At 51.9% G+C, this 15,033-nt stretch overlaps 1 pseudogene; it reads left to right on the top strand.

Moving 5' to 3' along the window:
- The first annotated feature begins 1,850 nt into the window (after nucleotides 1-1,850).
- Nucleotides 1,851-11,467, top strand: LOC124973698 (neuronal vesicle trafficking-associated protein 2-like; annotated as a pseudogene).
- Nucleotides 11,468-15,033: the final 3,566 nt, after the last annotated feature.

Genomic DNA, 15,033 nt, shown 5'->3' with positions numbered 1-15,033 from the left:
TTGCACAACATCTCTAAAATGGGCACATTGATAGTGTCCATGTCACAGAGTTGCAAGGACATGAAATGGGATCTTGTATGCATACCCTCTGCGTGTGCTATCATTGTTCCTATGGGGGGGCAGGTATAATGGGCCAGTCCTAGACTCTCCACACCCTGTTCAGCCTCTCCATGGCCAGTGTGAGGAAGTCACCATTTCAACCCATTTTGGAGAGAGGTAAGCTGAGGACTCCCAAGGCAGGCAGCTTGCCCAGCTTCACACTATTAAGTGACCACCCATGACTTCCGTATAGACAATTGGCTTCAAAGTCCCTGCTCCATCCACCACTTGGTACTAGGGAAAGAGCTGGGAAAGCCAGGGTGTCACTTGAGGGGAAGTAAACAGAGGCTGCAATCCCTTCATCCTTTCCACTCAAGCCCCGTTTGCAGGATCTCTGGACTGAGCCATGAACACAGCTGGGGGCAGACCCGTCCTACCTCTGGAAGTTCCTGTTGCCATGTTCAGAAGATGAACTGTTTTCATCTTCCTGCAAAATATAATTTCCCTGTTGTGAGAGGTCCTATTGCTTGAGGTTTGCTGGGTTCTCACTCTTCATTAGACGGGGCTGCCCATGGGTCATTGTGTGCTCTGGGCTGTGCTCAACCCGAATGTTGACCAAGTTTGTGCTTTTCTGCATCATGAGGGCCTTGATCAGTGTCCTGGCTGGCCGGGCAGCTGGAGCATTTTTTAGCTCCTGGGTTTCCACATATGCAGTGATGTACCCTCCCTGAAAGAATTTCTCATGTGTATTGTGCATAACATCTGGCTTCATTGCAAGCACAGGCCACCGCGGGACAGAAGCATTTATCCAAAAGCCATATGAGGCCGAGGTTAGGATGGAGGCCTTCAGCACCAAGTGCCAGAGTCCAATCTGGCTCAATCCCATGGGTGAGATTCTTTTACCCCCATTTATTAGGTGAGACAACAAAGGTTCAGAGAGAAACATCTTGCCCAAGGACACTCAGCTCATGAGAGGCAGAAGCAAGACTGGAACCCTGATGGGGTGTGTCTAGAGCTACTGCCCAAATCCACAGAGAAGGGGGGGTCCAGCTCTCCAAGGCTGCAGAGAGAGGCCTTTTACTTTCCAGGTGTGTGTGGCGGCAGACAGGGAGATCACTTTGGGGGCAATAAGTAATTCCCGAGCATCAGACAAGCCAGACCTCAGGTGGCCTCCTGTGACCCGGCTGGGCTTGTCACTTCTCCTTCTCAGCTGTGGAACAGTTAGGACGGGATCTGAAGCTCTGGTGGAAGGTGGGGCTTTGTGCCAGAAATGAGGAAGGGCGTGCAAGGTCTGTGGGTGTGCACCCGCGGCTCTGTTCCACTGTGCAGGGCACAAGCTGGGGTTAGGATGGAGAGAAGAGATGAGCCCTGCCCACCGGCATATACAACAGGGCACATGCCTGTGACAGGCACTCGGTGCTAACTGGTGGAGGGAAAGGCAGGGGAAAGCCTTTTGAGGAAGCAGCATGCAGCCATTGGGCTTTGAAGCATGGGTAGGAGTTCACTAAAGGGAGGAGGGCTGAGAAGGTACACGAAGGCAATACATGTGCAGCATACAGCAGGCACTCCTGAGCGTATCACTCAGTGAGCCATGTGTCCTTGAGAAACTGAGGCAACCTCTCTGGGCCTTAGTTTCCTCATCCCCAAAATGAATACCTAGCAGCACCTTCAGCAGGATGTGGTGAGGCCCATCGGCAGATCCGTGCACAGGACAGAGGACCGAGTCCCGCACGTAGCCAGTGGGGAGGGAGTGGAATTGCCAGGAGTTGTTCCCCGACACTGCCCACACTGCCTCCTGGGGGCCAAGAGAAATGGTTCTGGTTGTGGCACACCTGGAGGTGTCTCAGAGGCAGCGGGCACACATGGGGGTGCTGGAGAGTGCCAAGGGCTTTGGGGAGGATTTGGGGAAGTCTGACCTGGGAGGCAGGTATCTGCTGCACTGGGAACAGCATTCCCAGCAAGGGAACAGCAGTCATGAAAGTGTGGGTGCCTGAGGCAGGAAGAGGAGGGCCAAGGCCATGGACAAACTGTGGTTAGGTCCTAGAGGGCCTGAGTACCTGTTGTCATCGTGTGGGTGAGGGGCTTATTCGTCCAGAAGGCAGAATGACCACATTGCTGTTAGAAAGACCAGAGTGGACTGGAAGCCACGACTGGAGGCCAGGGACAGAGGGGGCTGTAGTGTCCAGGGGTGCAGCCATGGTCTTGGGCAGGGAGCAGGAGGATGCCAGTGAGTAGGACTCAGTCAGTTGTTCTAGAGGCAGAAGCATTGGTCACTAGCTGGAGAGAAGTGGAGGTGGGCGAGGCTGCAGGAGGCCAGCCCAGGTGGTGCAGCTTTCTGCCTGCTCACAGGGAGGCCCAGGTATGGGCACAAGGAGTGTCAGGGCCCTCGGGCTCGTCTGGACTTCACTCTCACTAAATGTGGACTTTGAAGTCACTCCATATCTCAGAACCATGGCTTTCCCATCAGCAAAATGGATGTAACGATGGTACTTCCTGTGTTTGTGCTGCTGGTGACACTGGTGACAGCAACCCAGGCAGCCAGCTCCTACTCTTCTCCCTCCTGCTAGGCCACCTCCCTGACCACCATTCTTCTTCCATGGAGCTGTGGCTTGTGGTCTTCAGTCTCGGAACATCTCTGCCAGCATCGCCAACTCCAGAGTCCACTGCAAGATCTTCCTCTAGTCTCTCTCTTACCCCAAAACTTGAAGAGGAATCCCGGGCTGCCTGGTGCAGTCTGTCAACCTGAGTTCTGCTTCTTTCCAGGTGAAGGGCCTTTGAGTGCGTGTATGGTTGCTGGTGGATGGGACTGAGAGATGGGATAGAAGGCACAGTGTGCTTTCAACCAGGTTGCACTTGCATCTGCCTGTGTCCCACGCCCTCTGTGTGTGTGTGTGTGTGTGTGTGTGTGTGTGTGTATGTGTGTGTGTGTGTGTGTGTGGTATTACTGCAATTTGACACTGCAGTTCAGGATCTTCTGTGCCCAGCACAGAGAAGGAGGGCACTTGCTGGCACTTAAGGCTCAGGCCTTCCCAGCAGGAGGGTCTCAGGGACATGGTGGTGAGGATGAGCCTGAGCCAGCTGGGCTCCAGGGAAGGGGTGGGGCAGAGGCGGGGCAGGGGCCAGGCTGACAAGGAGGCTGAGGAGACCTTCTCGCTGGCCCTCCAGCAGAGGCACCAGGAGGAGAACCAGGCAGGCCAGAGACACTAAGGCGTGGGCTGGGACTGAGAAGGGCAGTGAGCCAGGGATTGACCGACATGAGACTAGAGGGTGCAGCAGGGGACAGGCAAAGTGGGGCTGTGCTGAAAGCCCTGGGACCAGCTGGCTCACCAGCAGGATGAGGCTGGATGGGCCTGCAAAATTTCCAATGGCTGGCCCCTGTCCCCTGCAGCACCTCCTGTCACAGCCATTCTGCTCCTCTCAGGTCCTATGGAACCCTATACTCCTCTCCTGTGAGGGTCTTTGGGATGCCCTAGAATGTCCCATCCCGGGTCACCTCTGCCTGGCTCTGCTGCTTGGACTGCCCTCTCCTCCACACCCTCTGTTCCAGGTCCCATTCTAGTCTTGTTTTCTCATGATTTGGTTACTTGTGCATCCAATGCCTACTCTGCCTGGTGCAGCTCCTTGGGGCAGTGACTGTGGGCAGTGCCTGGCTCGCCAGGGACCCTGTAATTCACCCACTCTGCGTGAGTGAAGAGCCAGTGAGTGGGAAGATGGGGAACAGAGAGGAAGCATCAAGTAGCCAGGATAATGTCTGATGGACCAGTCACCTCTAGCATCAGAAAGCTAACAAGCTATTTATTGCTGGTCCCAGGTTGTTAAATTCAGGAGGTGAGACTAAGGGCTTTAGAATGTCCCCAAGGAATGAGGTTTTATAAACCCAGTTAATAAATATTGATGTGGAGCCAGGCTTTCATGTGCAGAGGTCTCTGTGGGGAAGCAGGCTTCTCTTGGGACCCTGAAGCCCCACCCTCCCCACAGGAGCTTTGCTGCAGGGATCAGGCACCAGTGGCTCTGAATTCCACAAATCTGCCATAAAGGCTGAGGCTGGCTTAGGGCGGCCAGCTCTGTAGGATGTGCCAGCACCATGGCCTGCAGGAAATCCAGCCTGGAGTCAGCCAAGATTCCAGCCTCTCCCCCACTTGGAAAACCAAGGAAGACTGTTCTCAGGAATTCAGACCCAGCTCTAGTGTCCATCTTACTCCTCTCACAGGTCTCCTTGAGCCACTGACTCCACTCTGTGGCCCAAGTCTGGCCTCAGCACTTGGGACCTGCATTGTTCACAGTGCCACCCCATGTGCTGCAACTGCCCGTGTCCATCTGTCTACCTCTCCCTCACCTGAAGACTGTGAGGTCTTGAGGGGTAGTGAGACCTGATTCACTGCCACTGCCCAGCCTCCCGAGTCTCTTCAGGAATGACAGACCTAAGTCGCAGGAGTTACCAAACCTCAGAATAGGGAGGCAGACTCTGGCTAGAGCCACCCTGGGCATCCTCACCCTGGAGCTATGGAACGTGTGGCCCAACCTGATGTGGGATGGTCTTGGTTGGGCAGAATCCCAGGAACTGGGTGGGCTGTGTCCTGGCACCTGCTTAGCACTCACACCGATGGTGCCGGTTGGTCATCAGGGCCAGCTGTTCCCCATCTACACAGCACTCCTCCACCTGCACTAGGGAGGGACCTGGGGCTTCAAAACATCCTGAGGCCTGAACTCCTCCCCCAAGAGTTTCTGATGTCATTGGTCCGGGTGGGACCAGAGAACCTGGATTGTCTCCAATGCTGCCTGGGTGATGCTAACAATGTGTGGCCAGTCAGCACTACACAGAGGAGAGGCACTTCCCTGGCTGCCCCACACAGTCATCACCTGGAGACTTCACAGCAATGCCCATGGCCCTGACCTGTGAAACTAGACTCCTTGCAGTTTCAGCTACCCAGGCGTCAGCTTTGAAAGGCCCTCAGCTGCCTCTGGTGCAGTGGGGGCTGAAACCACCACCCTGGAGGGTCCAGTCCCTCCCTGCCTCACGTCTCTTTTTTCCAGCAACATTTGGTGAAGGCCTCTCTGCTCACATTTCAAGCTCTGGTGACACTTCTGTGAATCAGACCCTGCTCCTCCTGGGTGGAGGTTGTGAACACAGGGACCATCGGGAGGGGCCCCTTCACCCACCTGCTGTGGCCATGGGAGTGTCCAGCCCTGCCTGGGGCCACCTGCTTATGTTTGGGCCTCTGGTCCAATGCCCGAGTTGGCTGAGAGGTCCAGGGCTCTTTTTGTGGTCACTGGGGTGGGAGGTGTTCCCAGGACACCTCGTCCCTCCTCAGGCTTCTGGAGGTGGCAGGTGGGTGCTGTGCTTCTGTACTCTCTCTCTCTGCCTGCAGGGGGTCTGAGTCCCATGCCACAGACATGGCTGTGCCTATGCCTACTGCTGTTGTTGGGAGCAGCACCCTGGGCTGGGCACAGGCAGCATGCTCCATGAGGTCAAGGGCTGTTAGCACATTTTTAAGCTCTTAACAGGTGGATCTGTGGCCATCACTGAGGAAGATGGCTCCCCACTCCTGGGCAGAGCTGTGGGTGCCAGGATGCTGCCAGGCCATGAACATATATTTTTAAAAACATTGAGGTTGAAGTCACAAAAATGAAATCAATCACGTTACAGTGAACAATTGGGTGGCATTTAGAACATTCATAATGTTGCACAAACATTGTCAGGGTACCGCGGACCCCACCCTAGCCTGGCACTGAGCCGGGGCAACCTGGTTTGCAACAAACACACTGGCACTGAGCCGGGGCGGCTTGGTTTGCAACATCAAGGACTTCAGTGTGGCACCTGGCACTGAGCCGGGGCAACCTGGTTTGCAACAAACAGCTGACAAGGACTTCAGTGAAACATCAAGGACTTCCACACTGGACTGAGCCGGGGCAACCTGGTTTGCAACAAACAGCTGACACTGCTTAAGGAAGTTGCCCCGGCACTAAGCCAGTGCCAGAATGGACTGCTCTGATTGGACAAGGTGACTCATGCTCGCTGCGCCCTTATTGTATTACATTGTTATCATGCTTATTGTATTACATTGTTATCATGCTCTCCCCACATGCTCTGTAACCTGATTGGCTCATGATCCATATATAATGACCATGACTTCCTTGTAAAAGAAGGAAGGAGAACAAGAAGAACAAGAAGGACAATAAAGAGCTCTGATGAACAACCAGTTGGTCGTGTCTCTCTCTGCGGGCAGAAAGGAACGCGACAAAACATCACCTCTATCTGGCTCCCGAACATTTCATCATGACCAAAAGGAAACCCCGGGTCCATCAGCCACTGCTTCTCTGCCCCCACAGCCCCTGGAGGCCACCGATCTGCTTTTGTCTCCATAGATTCTGGATAATTCATACAAATGGAGTCGCATACGACCTGACACTCTGCATCTGATTTCTTTCATTTAGCATATGGTTTTGAGGTATCTCTGCATTTGTAATGTACTTTGTTCTCTTTTGTGACTGAATAATGTTCCATTGTGTAGATACACAGTCATCCCTCAAGAGTCATGGTCACTGGATCCGGGAACCACTGTAAATGCCCAAATCCTCAGATGCTCAGCTCCCTTATATAAAATGTATAGTATTTGCATGGTACCTATCTACATCCTTCTTTGTACTTTAACTCTCTAGATTCCTCATAATCCCTAGCACAAAGTAAATGCTGTGTAAATAATTGTTACATTATATTGTTTAGGAAATAGCGACAAGAAAAATATCTATACATTTTCAGAAAGAAAGCAATTTACTTTTTCCAGTTATTTTGATCCCCATAGTTGATGACATTCATGGATGTGGAATCCGTGGATACGGAGGTTGATGTGCCACAATCTGACAATCAACTCATCAGTTGATGGGCATTGGGGCTGTTTCTGCCTTTTGGTTTTTGGAAAATCTGGGCATTTTTAGCTTCTTTACAAACGTCTACTGACCAGTGTTCCTAGGTCCTCAGCATCGGTGTGCAATGTAGGGGTCCTGGGTGACACCCTTTCCTGTACTGTTCCAGTGCCATATTTGGGAGTTCTGAAGGTGGATGAGTGACATGGGGACATCTGATGTGCCAGATTCAGCCTCCATGAACTGTTCCATTCAGCTCCACATGGCTCTGGTCTGGTCTTGTCTCCACTTGAACTCACTCTACACTGTCTCCACCCCAGTCCCTGGCTGGAGCTGATTCCTGTCCAACACTTCAGCAGGGGAACTGGGGAGTGGAGGGGTGGGAAGCACACTGCTCCAACTGTACTTTAAAACTGAACAGCACACCTCTCTGTCTGAAACCTACACACACGTGCATGGGGATTTCTCTTCCAGTCTCCACCCAAAGGATTCTGACTGACTCCCTCCTTCCTCCCTGTTCCCCTCTGCCTTCCCACACCTCTCCCATCTGGCCTTAAAGTTGCCAAAAAGCAGCTCTGCTTGCTTGGAGCCTCATGGCCTCCTGTCCTCTCCCATCCACAAACAAGCTTTGGGGTGGGGAGAGATAGGAGCAAGATTCCCAAAGCTGCTTTCATTTTTCTTCTAAATCAAGAGGACCCCTTTCTCCAGGAGAGGAGTTCTGTAACATTTCTAGACTAACAGACTCAAAGACTCTTAAAAATAATACACACGAATATTCCACCCAGAATACCAGAAGCCCTAATATCTACCTTGCACAGGGGCTGTGATGAGGCCAGTGTAAACCTGGAGCTGCCTCTGAAATTATTCACCTACTCCCTCCTGATAAATCCTGATGGTGTTCCTCAAGCTTGCTGGTAGATAGTGGCTAGGAGCAAGGCTGGAAGTGATGGAAGTTGTAAGAAGTGCTGGATTCTGGATGATCCCAGAAGGTTGGAAGTACAGTGTGGGAAAGAGGCAAAGAGCACATCAGGATTGAGGCCTGATGACTGCAGAGTGGGTTGGCACTGCTTGCCAGTGGGTAAGACTTTAGTGGAGCAGGTGTGGGCTGGGAGGAGAGCCTTGGGGGTGGTTTAGGCACTAGGTGTCCACGCAGAGGCCAGAGAGGCAGTGGATGTCTGAGATGGAATTCAGCAGTGATGGGGTGGTCACAGCAGAGGTTGGAGGCTCTGGAAAGGAGTGCCTGCTGATCAATAGCCCCTTGCCACTCAGCCCACAGGAAAGTTAGTTGGTGTGGGTTCAAGGAAGAGCCTCAAGATGATTTTGCATAAGAGGAAACTGAGGCCTGAGTGCACACTGTGAATCAGTGACAAAGCCCAGGCAGAGCAGTGTGCTAGGTCCCTTCCCTCACTTCTAGCATGCCACCTGCCTGCTGCACACGTGTGGGCTAGAGCTGGCATGATCCGTGGTTGGCCCTCAGTCTTGTCGTCCTGCAAGTCACTATCCTCGTCAGCCTGGCCCTAGTGTTCCTTGCCTACATCATGTTCCTGGTGGTTTACAAAGCCTTCACCTGTGACCACAACTGCCCAGAGGGATTTGTCTTCAAGTTAAGGGACTCCAGTGGGTAGGTGGTTCCCGGTCACTGTCAGCTACAGTTGGGGGTTGACCACTGTCTTCAATTCATTGGTGCCCAAATTCTGAGCCTGACAACCACTCTGCAGACTGTTTGAAACCCAGTGTGTGTCCAGCAAGGAATTTCTGGGTTTCCTGAGGCCACAGCCTCAAGCAGAGGGTTGGGTTCCTCTCCCAATGGGCCCTGTCCAGGGTCAGGAGGTGTCCAGCCGTGAGCAGAGCTCACCAGCACTGGCCCTTACTTTTTCCTCTTGGCACAGTCTTCCTGGTAGGTGGGCAGGGTCCTTACCTCACAGTGCCCCACAGAGCTGTGAAGATGGGCACTTCTAAGGTTTCCCGCCTGGTCTCATGGTGGGCCCCTCCCCTGGCCACTGCTCCAGTTGCAAACATTCCTTCAAAGAACTGAGCCACCTGTGTAACCTGAAAGAACCTTCCTACCCCTGTGAACCTCAGTTTTCTCACCTGAAACATGGGCTGTTGATGCCCATAAAGTGGGGCTGGTAATGCCCCAAAGATCTTTGGGAGGTTTTAAGGATAGGATTCATTTGGATCAGCTGGAGAAAGGCCTGTCAGATGCTGGGTTCTTGACACCGTAGAAACAGAATCTGATTTATAATGTTTATAATCACCATTTACTAGGTGTTCATTGCATCTCAGGCTCTTGGCTACACATTTTCATAAGCATTCTATCAGGCCACACAACAATTCTGAAAAATAGGTTTGAGCATCCCCATCTCAAACCTCACCCCACAGGTGAGGAAAGAGGTGAAGCCTTCCACGCTTCCACGAGGAGGGCTCCCCAAAGTTGGGGTGGTGATCAATCACATTCCAACATGAACAGGTCCTTGGGTTCTGCCCTATGACTTCCCCAGACCACCCTCCTCATGGCTAAAGGCCAGGACCTAACAGTTGGGAATAGCTGGAGCTGGGGACACCTGTGTGAACTATGGTAGATGCACAGGGTGGAGTTCCATGGCACTGTGAGGACAGATGAGAATGGCCCAGTTCAGCAGGTAGAACAGCTTCTAGCTAAAGGAAAAAAGAGACCATCGGCCCTTGTGTGAGGAAAGGGAAGTGAAAGCTGTAGCTTACTTTTTAAGAAAGAAAGTCCAGAAGGATAAATTAAAACACAGCCACATCAATGTTTATAGCAGCTTAATTCACAATAGTTGGATTGTGGAACCAACCAAGATGCTCTTCAATTGACAAATGGATAAAGAAATGTGTATATATACACACAATGGAATAGTATTCAGCCATAAAGAATAATAATATTATGGCATTTGCAGATAAATGGATGGAATTGGAGAATATCATGCTAAGTGAAATAAGCCAATCTCAAAAACCAAAGGCTGAATTTTTTCTCTGATAAGTGGATGATGATAAATAGTGGGGGTGTGGGGTGAGAGAAGAATGGAGGAACTTCAGATTACATAGAGGGAAATGAGAGGAAGGAGCAGGGAGTATGAAAAATGGTGGAATGAGACAGACATCATGACCCTATGTACATGTATGATTATGCAAATGGTATGAATCTACATTGTGCACAACCATAGAAACAAAAAGATGTACCCCACTAGTGTGCAATGAATCAAAATGCAGTCTGCAAAAATAAAAAAAGAATTAAAAACCCTTTAGACTTACCTCCCAAATTATTCAATTAAATTGAGACCTATAATAAAAAAAATTACTAAAAATGGTTACTCAGGGACAGAGAGGAAACAGAGTGGAGGGACAGGGACAGGAGTCAGGCTCCTCTGGTGTGTTTGCTTAGACATTTGTCCACGAGACTTTAAGTGACTGATGTATTTGAAAAATTTTTAAAATAAGAAGAAAGAAACCCTGACAATTAGAAACAAGCTAAACCAAGAACCTGGCCCTAAATCAAGTTGAGAACATAAACTTAGAAAGAAAATAAATACTTCAAGTGACTGAGGCATATGGCATGCTGACGTCCACCCTCAGTGGAAGGTAGAGATGCCCATGACTTCGGAGGGGTTGTGACATGACAGGCCCACCATAAGATGAAAATGACACAAGCAAAATTGGCATGGACTCACCAGCACAGCAAGGCTTACCTGAGCCTGCATCAGGAGTCACCTCCCACCGAGCCTGTTTTACAACAAGGTGTCTGCTGTCTCGGGTAATTGAATATCACATTGAAAGGAGAGACACTGTCACCTGGTGTACCATCGCATGGTCAGAAAATGACAACCCTTCTAAGCTGGGGACTCTATGGGCCCAGAGAGCCATGGAGCCAAGTCCAAGTTCATTCAGTGGTCTGACTCTGAGGAGGAAGACTGGTATTACTTTGCGACTGTTCTTCATATGTTAAAAGATAATGCAAATGCACAATTATATTAATATTGTTAGGAACAAAGACTTCAAAAATAAGAGAAAAGAGATACAAATGTTAAATGGAGAACATAGAATAAGCAGCCACGGTCTGTGGGCAGCAGCCCAGGGCAACCCCTGGGGCCAGCAGAGGGGAGCTGGGGTCAGTGGTGCCTGCACAGCCCCACCATCCACAAGCAAGGGAGGCTGGCCTTGGGTGGGTAAGCCCCAGGTTCATTTCCTCTGGCTCCTTCCAAGCAATGGTGATGGTGACGGACAGGGGAGGGGCAGGATTGGCTGGGGGTGTTGCCCTCTGTGCACTGAGCTGGGCTTCTGTGGGATGCTGTGTGGGGTGGGTGGGCTGGCCGTGCTGCTGTGCACCCCTGATGGTGTCTCCTTCTTCCCCAACACAAGCGTTGCATCCCAGCTTCCCTGGATGCCTACTACTCATCCCAGGACCCTAAATCCAGGAGCTTCTTCTACATGGTCATCAACCACTACAGCATGGCCAAGCAGAGCACTGCCCAGGCCATCAGGCCCTGGCTGTCAGTCACCACCAGTCATTCACAAGCCCAAGTCGCCCAAGACCCAGGGCCATTAAGGGCCCACCCGAGCCAGAGTGGGGATGGGGATGGACAGGGGGCCCCCAGGCTCAGCCAAGCTTGATTGGGCAGACAGCACTGTACTCCTGGGATGTGGGGTGGGGGATGGGGGGCGGGGCAGCACTCTCCAAAAATGTGGTGCACTGGAGTTGTCTGAACTGATGTTCCTTTGTCCCTTGGTATAGTTGATTCAGCCCCAAGTCAGGCTCACGTACAAAGGCATGTTTCCTATTGATTGTTCCCATGTAAGATATTCTCAAAGCCACTCCTTCTTCTTTGTTAGGAACAGTTAAAAAACAGAAAAGGAGAGAAACAGAAAAGGAACAGAGAGCATGGGAAGGCTCCACTTAGGGAGGCGGTGAGGTGAGAAGCTGAGTCCCTGGGCATCTCAGAAGAGCCTCAGCCCCAGTGCAGGCTCAGCTGAGTGAGTGATGGACAGGAGCTGCCTGGTTGCCCCTGGTTTGTCACTGGGGCAGGAGCATGGAAAGCTAGGAGTGGCCTGGGTGGAATGAAGGATCGGGTTTGGCATTTTGAAGCCCAGGATGTGCACAGTCCAGAGTGAAGCACACTGACCTCTGGTTCATTTGCAAGATGGGCATGAACTGGGGATGGGCACTGGTTCCAGGACTAGGCAGCCCCCTAGGGCTCTGAGAGCTGGCCCTGTGGCTCTGTGACTTGCAGTGGCAGGCACTGAAACGTGGACAGATTTGTCTTTGCCTTTTTCTGGCTTTTCTAGATCTACTCCTGGGTGCTCACATGTCTGTGAACTGGCAGGGCAGAGAGGAAGAGGAGGAAGGGGTGGCTGCAGGAAGAAGGCCTAACCAGCATGAGGGGCTCAGCCTTGTGGTACAGTGTGGAAATATCCAGACCTGTATGGTGACTAGGGGCCGCAAATGGCAGTCAGGAAAAGACTAAGATGGGGTGCAACAAAGCCTGGCCGTTTCTACAATGAGCTGACAATGGGGACTTCCTTTTGCTACTTGGTTGTGTTAAAAGACCACATTTGTCCAAAGCCTGCAAGCGAGTTCTAGAAGCTCCTGATGAAGGGTCACGTCTGGCATCACCCTGGCCTCCTGCTCCCAGGCCCTCACATGCTTCAGGGAGGCCCATCCCAGGCCTGTGTTGGCTCCATGGTCAGCAGGTCTGGGACCGGCTGGGAGAATTGGTTATGTGAGATGTGTCACTCTTCCCCATTAGTCTCTGACAGGCCAGTCAAAGGGTATTTTTTGTGGCTTGCTGTGTTGTTGAAATCATTATATAGAACAGCCGGGTAATAAGGCTACTATTGCTCAAACTGCCCTGCCAAACACTTTCATCTGTTCTTCCTCCTCCCCATCCTCTCATCACCAGAGTCACCTGTAAATTCATTTGTCATCTGAAGCAGAATAACAAATTGTCCCTAGCAAAACCACTGAGCGCTTTATAATTTTGTGGTGTATTTTTGTCAGTAGATAGCAGAGGCTTAAGTATTTTTTGGTGTAATTCTCGAAATTTTCTGACAGGAAAAAAATAAAGATAGATCCTAACCCAGGTGTTTTGCCACCAGTGTCCTAACAGCTCCACCAGCCACGTGACCATGGGTCTCTACATTTGGCCTGGACTGTCCCTCACAGCTTCATCTACCTTCTTCTTAGTGAAACTGATGGCAATGCTGGGCAGGGTCCCCAAGTCACGGGCCAGCCCCGATGGCTGGAATGGGGCCTGACCTGACCTGAGGTCCTAAGTGAGGACTGGAAGATGCACCTGGACACCTGCAGCTCAGAGTTCATTCCACAAGCCCCTGCTGGTCAGCTTCTGGGACTGGGCTCCCAGCCTCTGGCCCTTGCAATGTGGATTCCTCCATTCCTGAGGTTGGAGGCCCTGTAACCAAAACGCCTCCCCCAGGCCCCACCTCCTGACACTCTGCCTTGGGTGGTTTTTCTGGCACCTGGCTTTCGGGACAGACCATGCTGTACAGTCACCACCCTGAAGTCTGCAGCCAGCCTTGGATGTGGATATGTGGCCTAGGAAGGGTCTGCTGGTGGCTTCAACATAACACACCTGGTGGTTCCCCACAGCTTGAGGAGGAACAGGATGGGCCCGGGGAGGGGGGTGGAGACCTTCCTCTAATCAGCTTGTTTAGACTTGTGTGACCTTGGAGGGAGGGGCTATCGACCCTGCTAGGCATATGAAGAGGTTGTGGCTCAGAGGGACAAAGAGCCTGCCCTCAGGCCTCCCTAGAGGAACTGGGATTTAAACCCAGGTTTGTGTAACCCTTTTGCCCCCAGAACTGCTTCTTTTCTGTAAAGGACCCTGAGCAACACTGCGAAGGTTACAGCTGATCCCTAGGAAGTCAGGTTCAGCTGCCATCAAGCAGCACACTTGTCCTCAGTTGGGACTCGGGCTCCATGGTCAATGCCAAGAGCAGCATGTGCCTAGAAACCCCTGCTCTGTGCCAAGTGTCAGTGCTCTGTGCCACTTAATTCCTATAACCCTCCTGCCAGTCCCTGGGGGTGGGTGCCCTGCCCCAGTACCACATCCATCAGCCTCATCTCAAGATGGAGACACAGAGGCAGAGTAGAGACAGCTTGCCCAAGGCCTCATGAGCTATGATCCTAAACAAGGTGTTTTGCCACCAGTGACCTAACAGTGTCCTAACAGTGTCCTAACAGCTCCACCAGCCGTGTGACCACAGGTCTCTGCATCTCGCCCTTTAGTTTGCAATCATGCCATGTGTTTCCTCTATCTTAGATGTCAGGCCACTTGAGGTGGAGCTCGGTGGACGGTGGGTAGAGTTAGAAGTGGAGGCCCTGAGCTGATCGCTGTGCTGGGGATGGTGGCCTGATGCCCAATGGGTGGGGAGAGGAGGGATTCTGCCCTTCCCATGGTGCAGGCTGTTGGGCACAGGGTATCAGACAGTTCTTCCTTGTGCCCTCAGCCTGCCTTCAGGGACCAGTGCTGGCGTGGCCTGGTGGCCTCAGAGCTGGCCTTCCACTCCAGTGGCCAGCTGATCCACATGGCCAGCACATCAACACCCAGTGCATTTTTCAATTACACAGAGTCAACTGAAAACTTAATGAACACAAGTTCAAACATCCTGTTATAAATAGATTTGTCACTGCATTGCCTCAAGAAGCAAACCAAAGCTATCTTTTCTGTGTAATGAGTCAGCCGTGGGTGTGCAATAGGAAATAATGGTGCTGGAGGGTCAGCCGTGATGGCAGCTGTTCTCTCTGAGGACTGACCCTGAAGGGGTGCTGTTCCCAGTGGAGTTAGGAGTTTCCCATCAGAGGACACCTCAGTCCCACCATGGACATCCCTGGAGTGGCAGATTCCTTGCAAGGGCCTAACCAAGGAGGTTTGGTCAGGAGCAAGCTCCTGAGTTTGGAGGGTGGGTCTCACAGAGCCCTTCTGGGTGTTGGGGGCTCCAGGGGGAGCCAGGCAATGATCACATTAAGAACACCCCCTCTGCAGCTTTTGTACACTTAAAAATCTGTTTATCCATTATCCATTCTTGAGAGGCTGCCAGGTAAGATGGGATCAAGGCTGGGTAGCAGAGCCGAAGGGGAGAGGGCCTGATTTTTCC

Source organism: Sciurus carolinensis, unplaced genomic scaffold (genome assembly GCF_902686445.1).
Source record: "Sciurus carolinensis unplaced genomic scaffold, mSciCar1.2, whole genome shotgun sequence".
NCBI lineage: Eukaryota > Metazoa > Chordata > Mammalia > Rodentia > Sciuridae > Sciurus > Sciurus carolinensis.
Note: the sequence above shows the minus strand (reverse complement) of the source record. Positions and strands in the feature narration are given on the sequence as shown.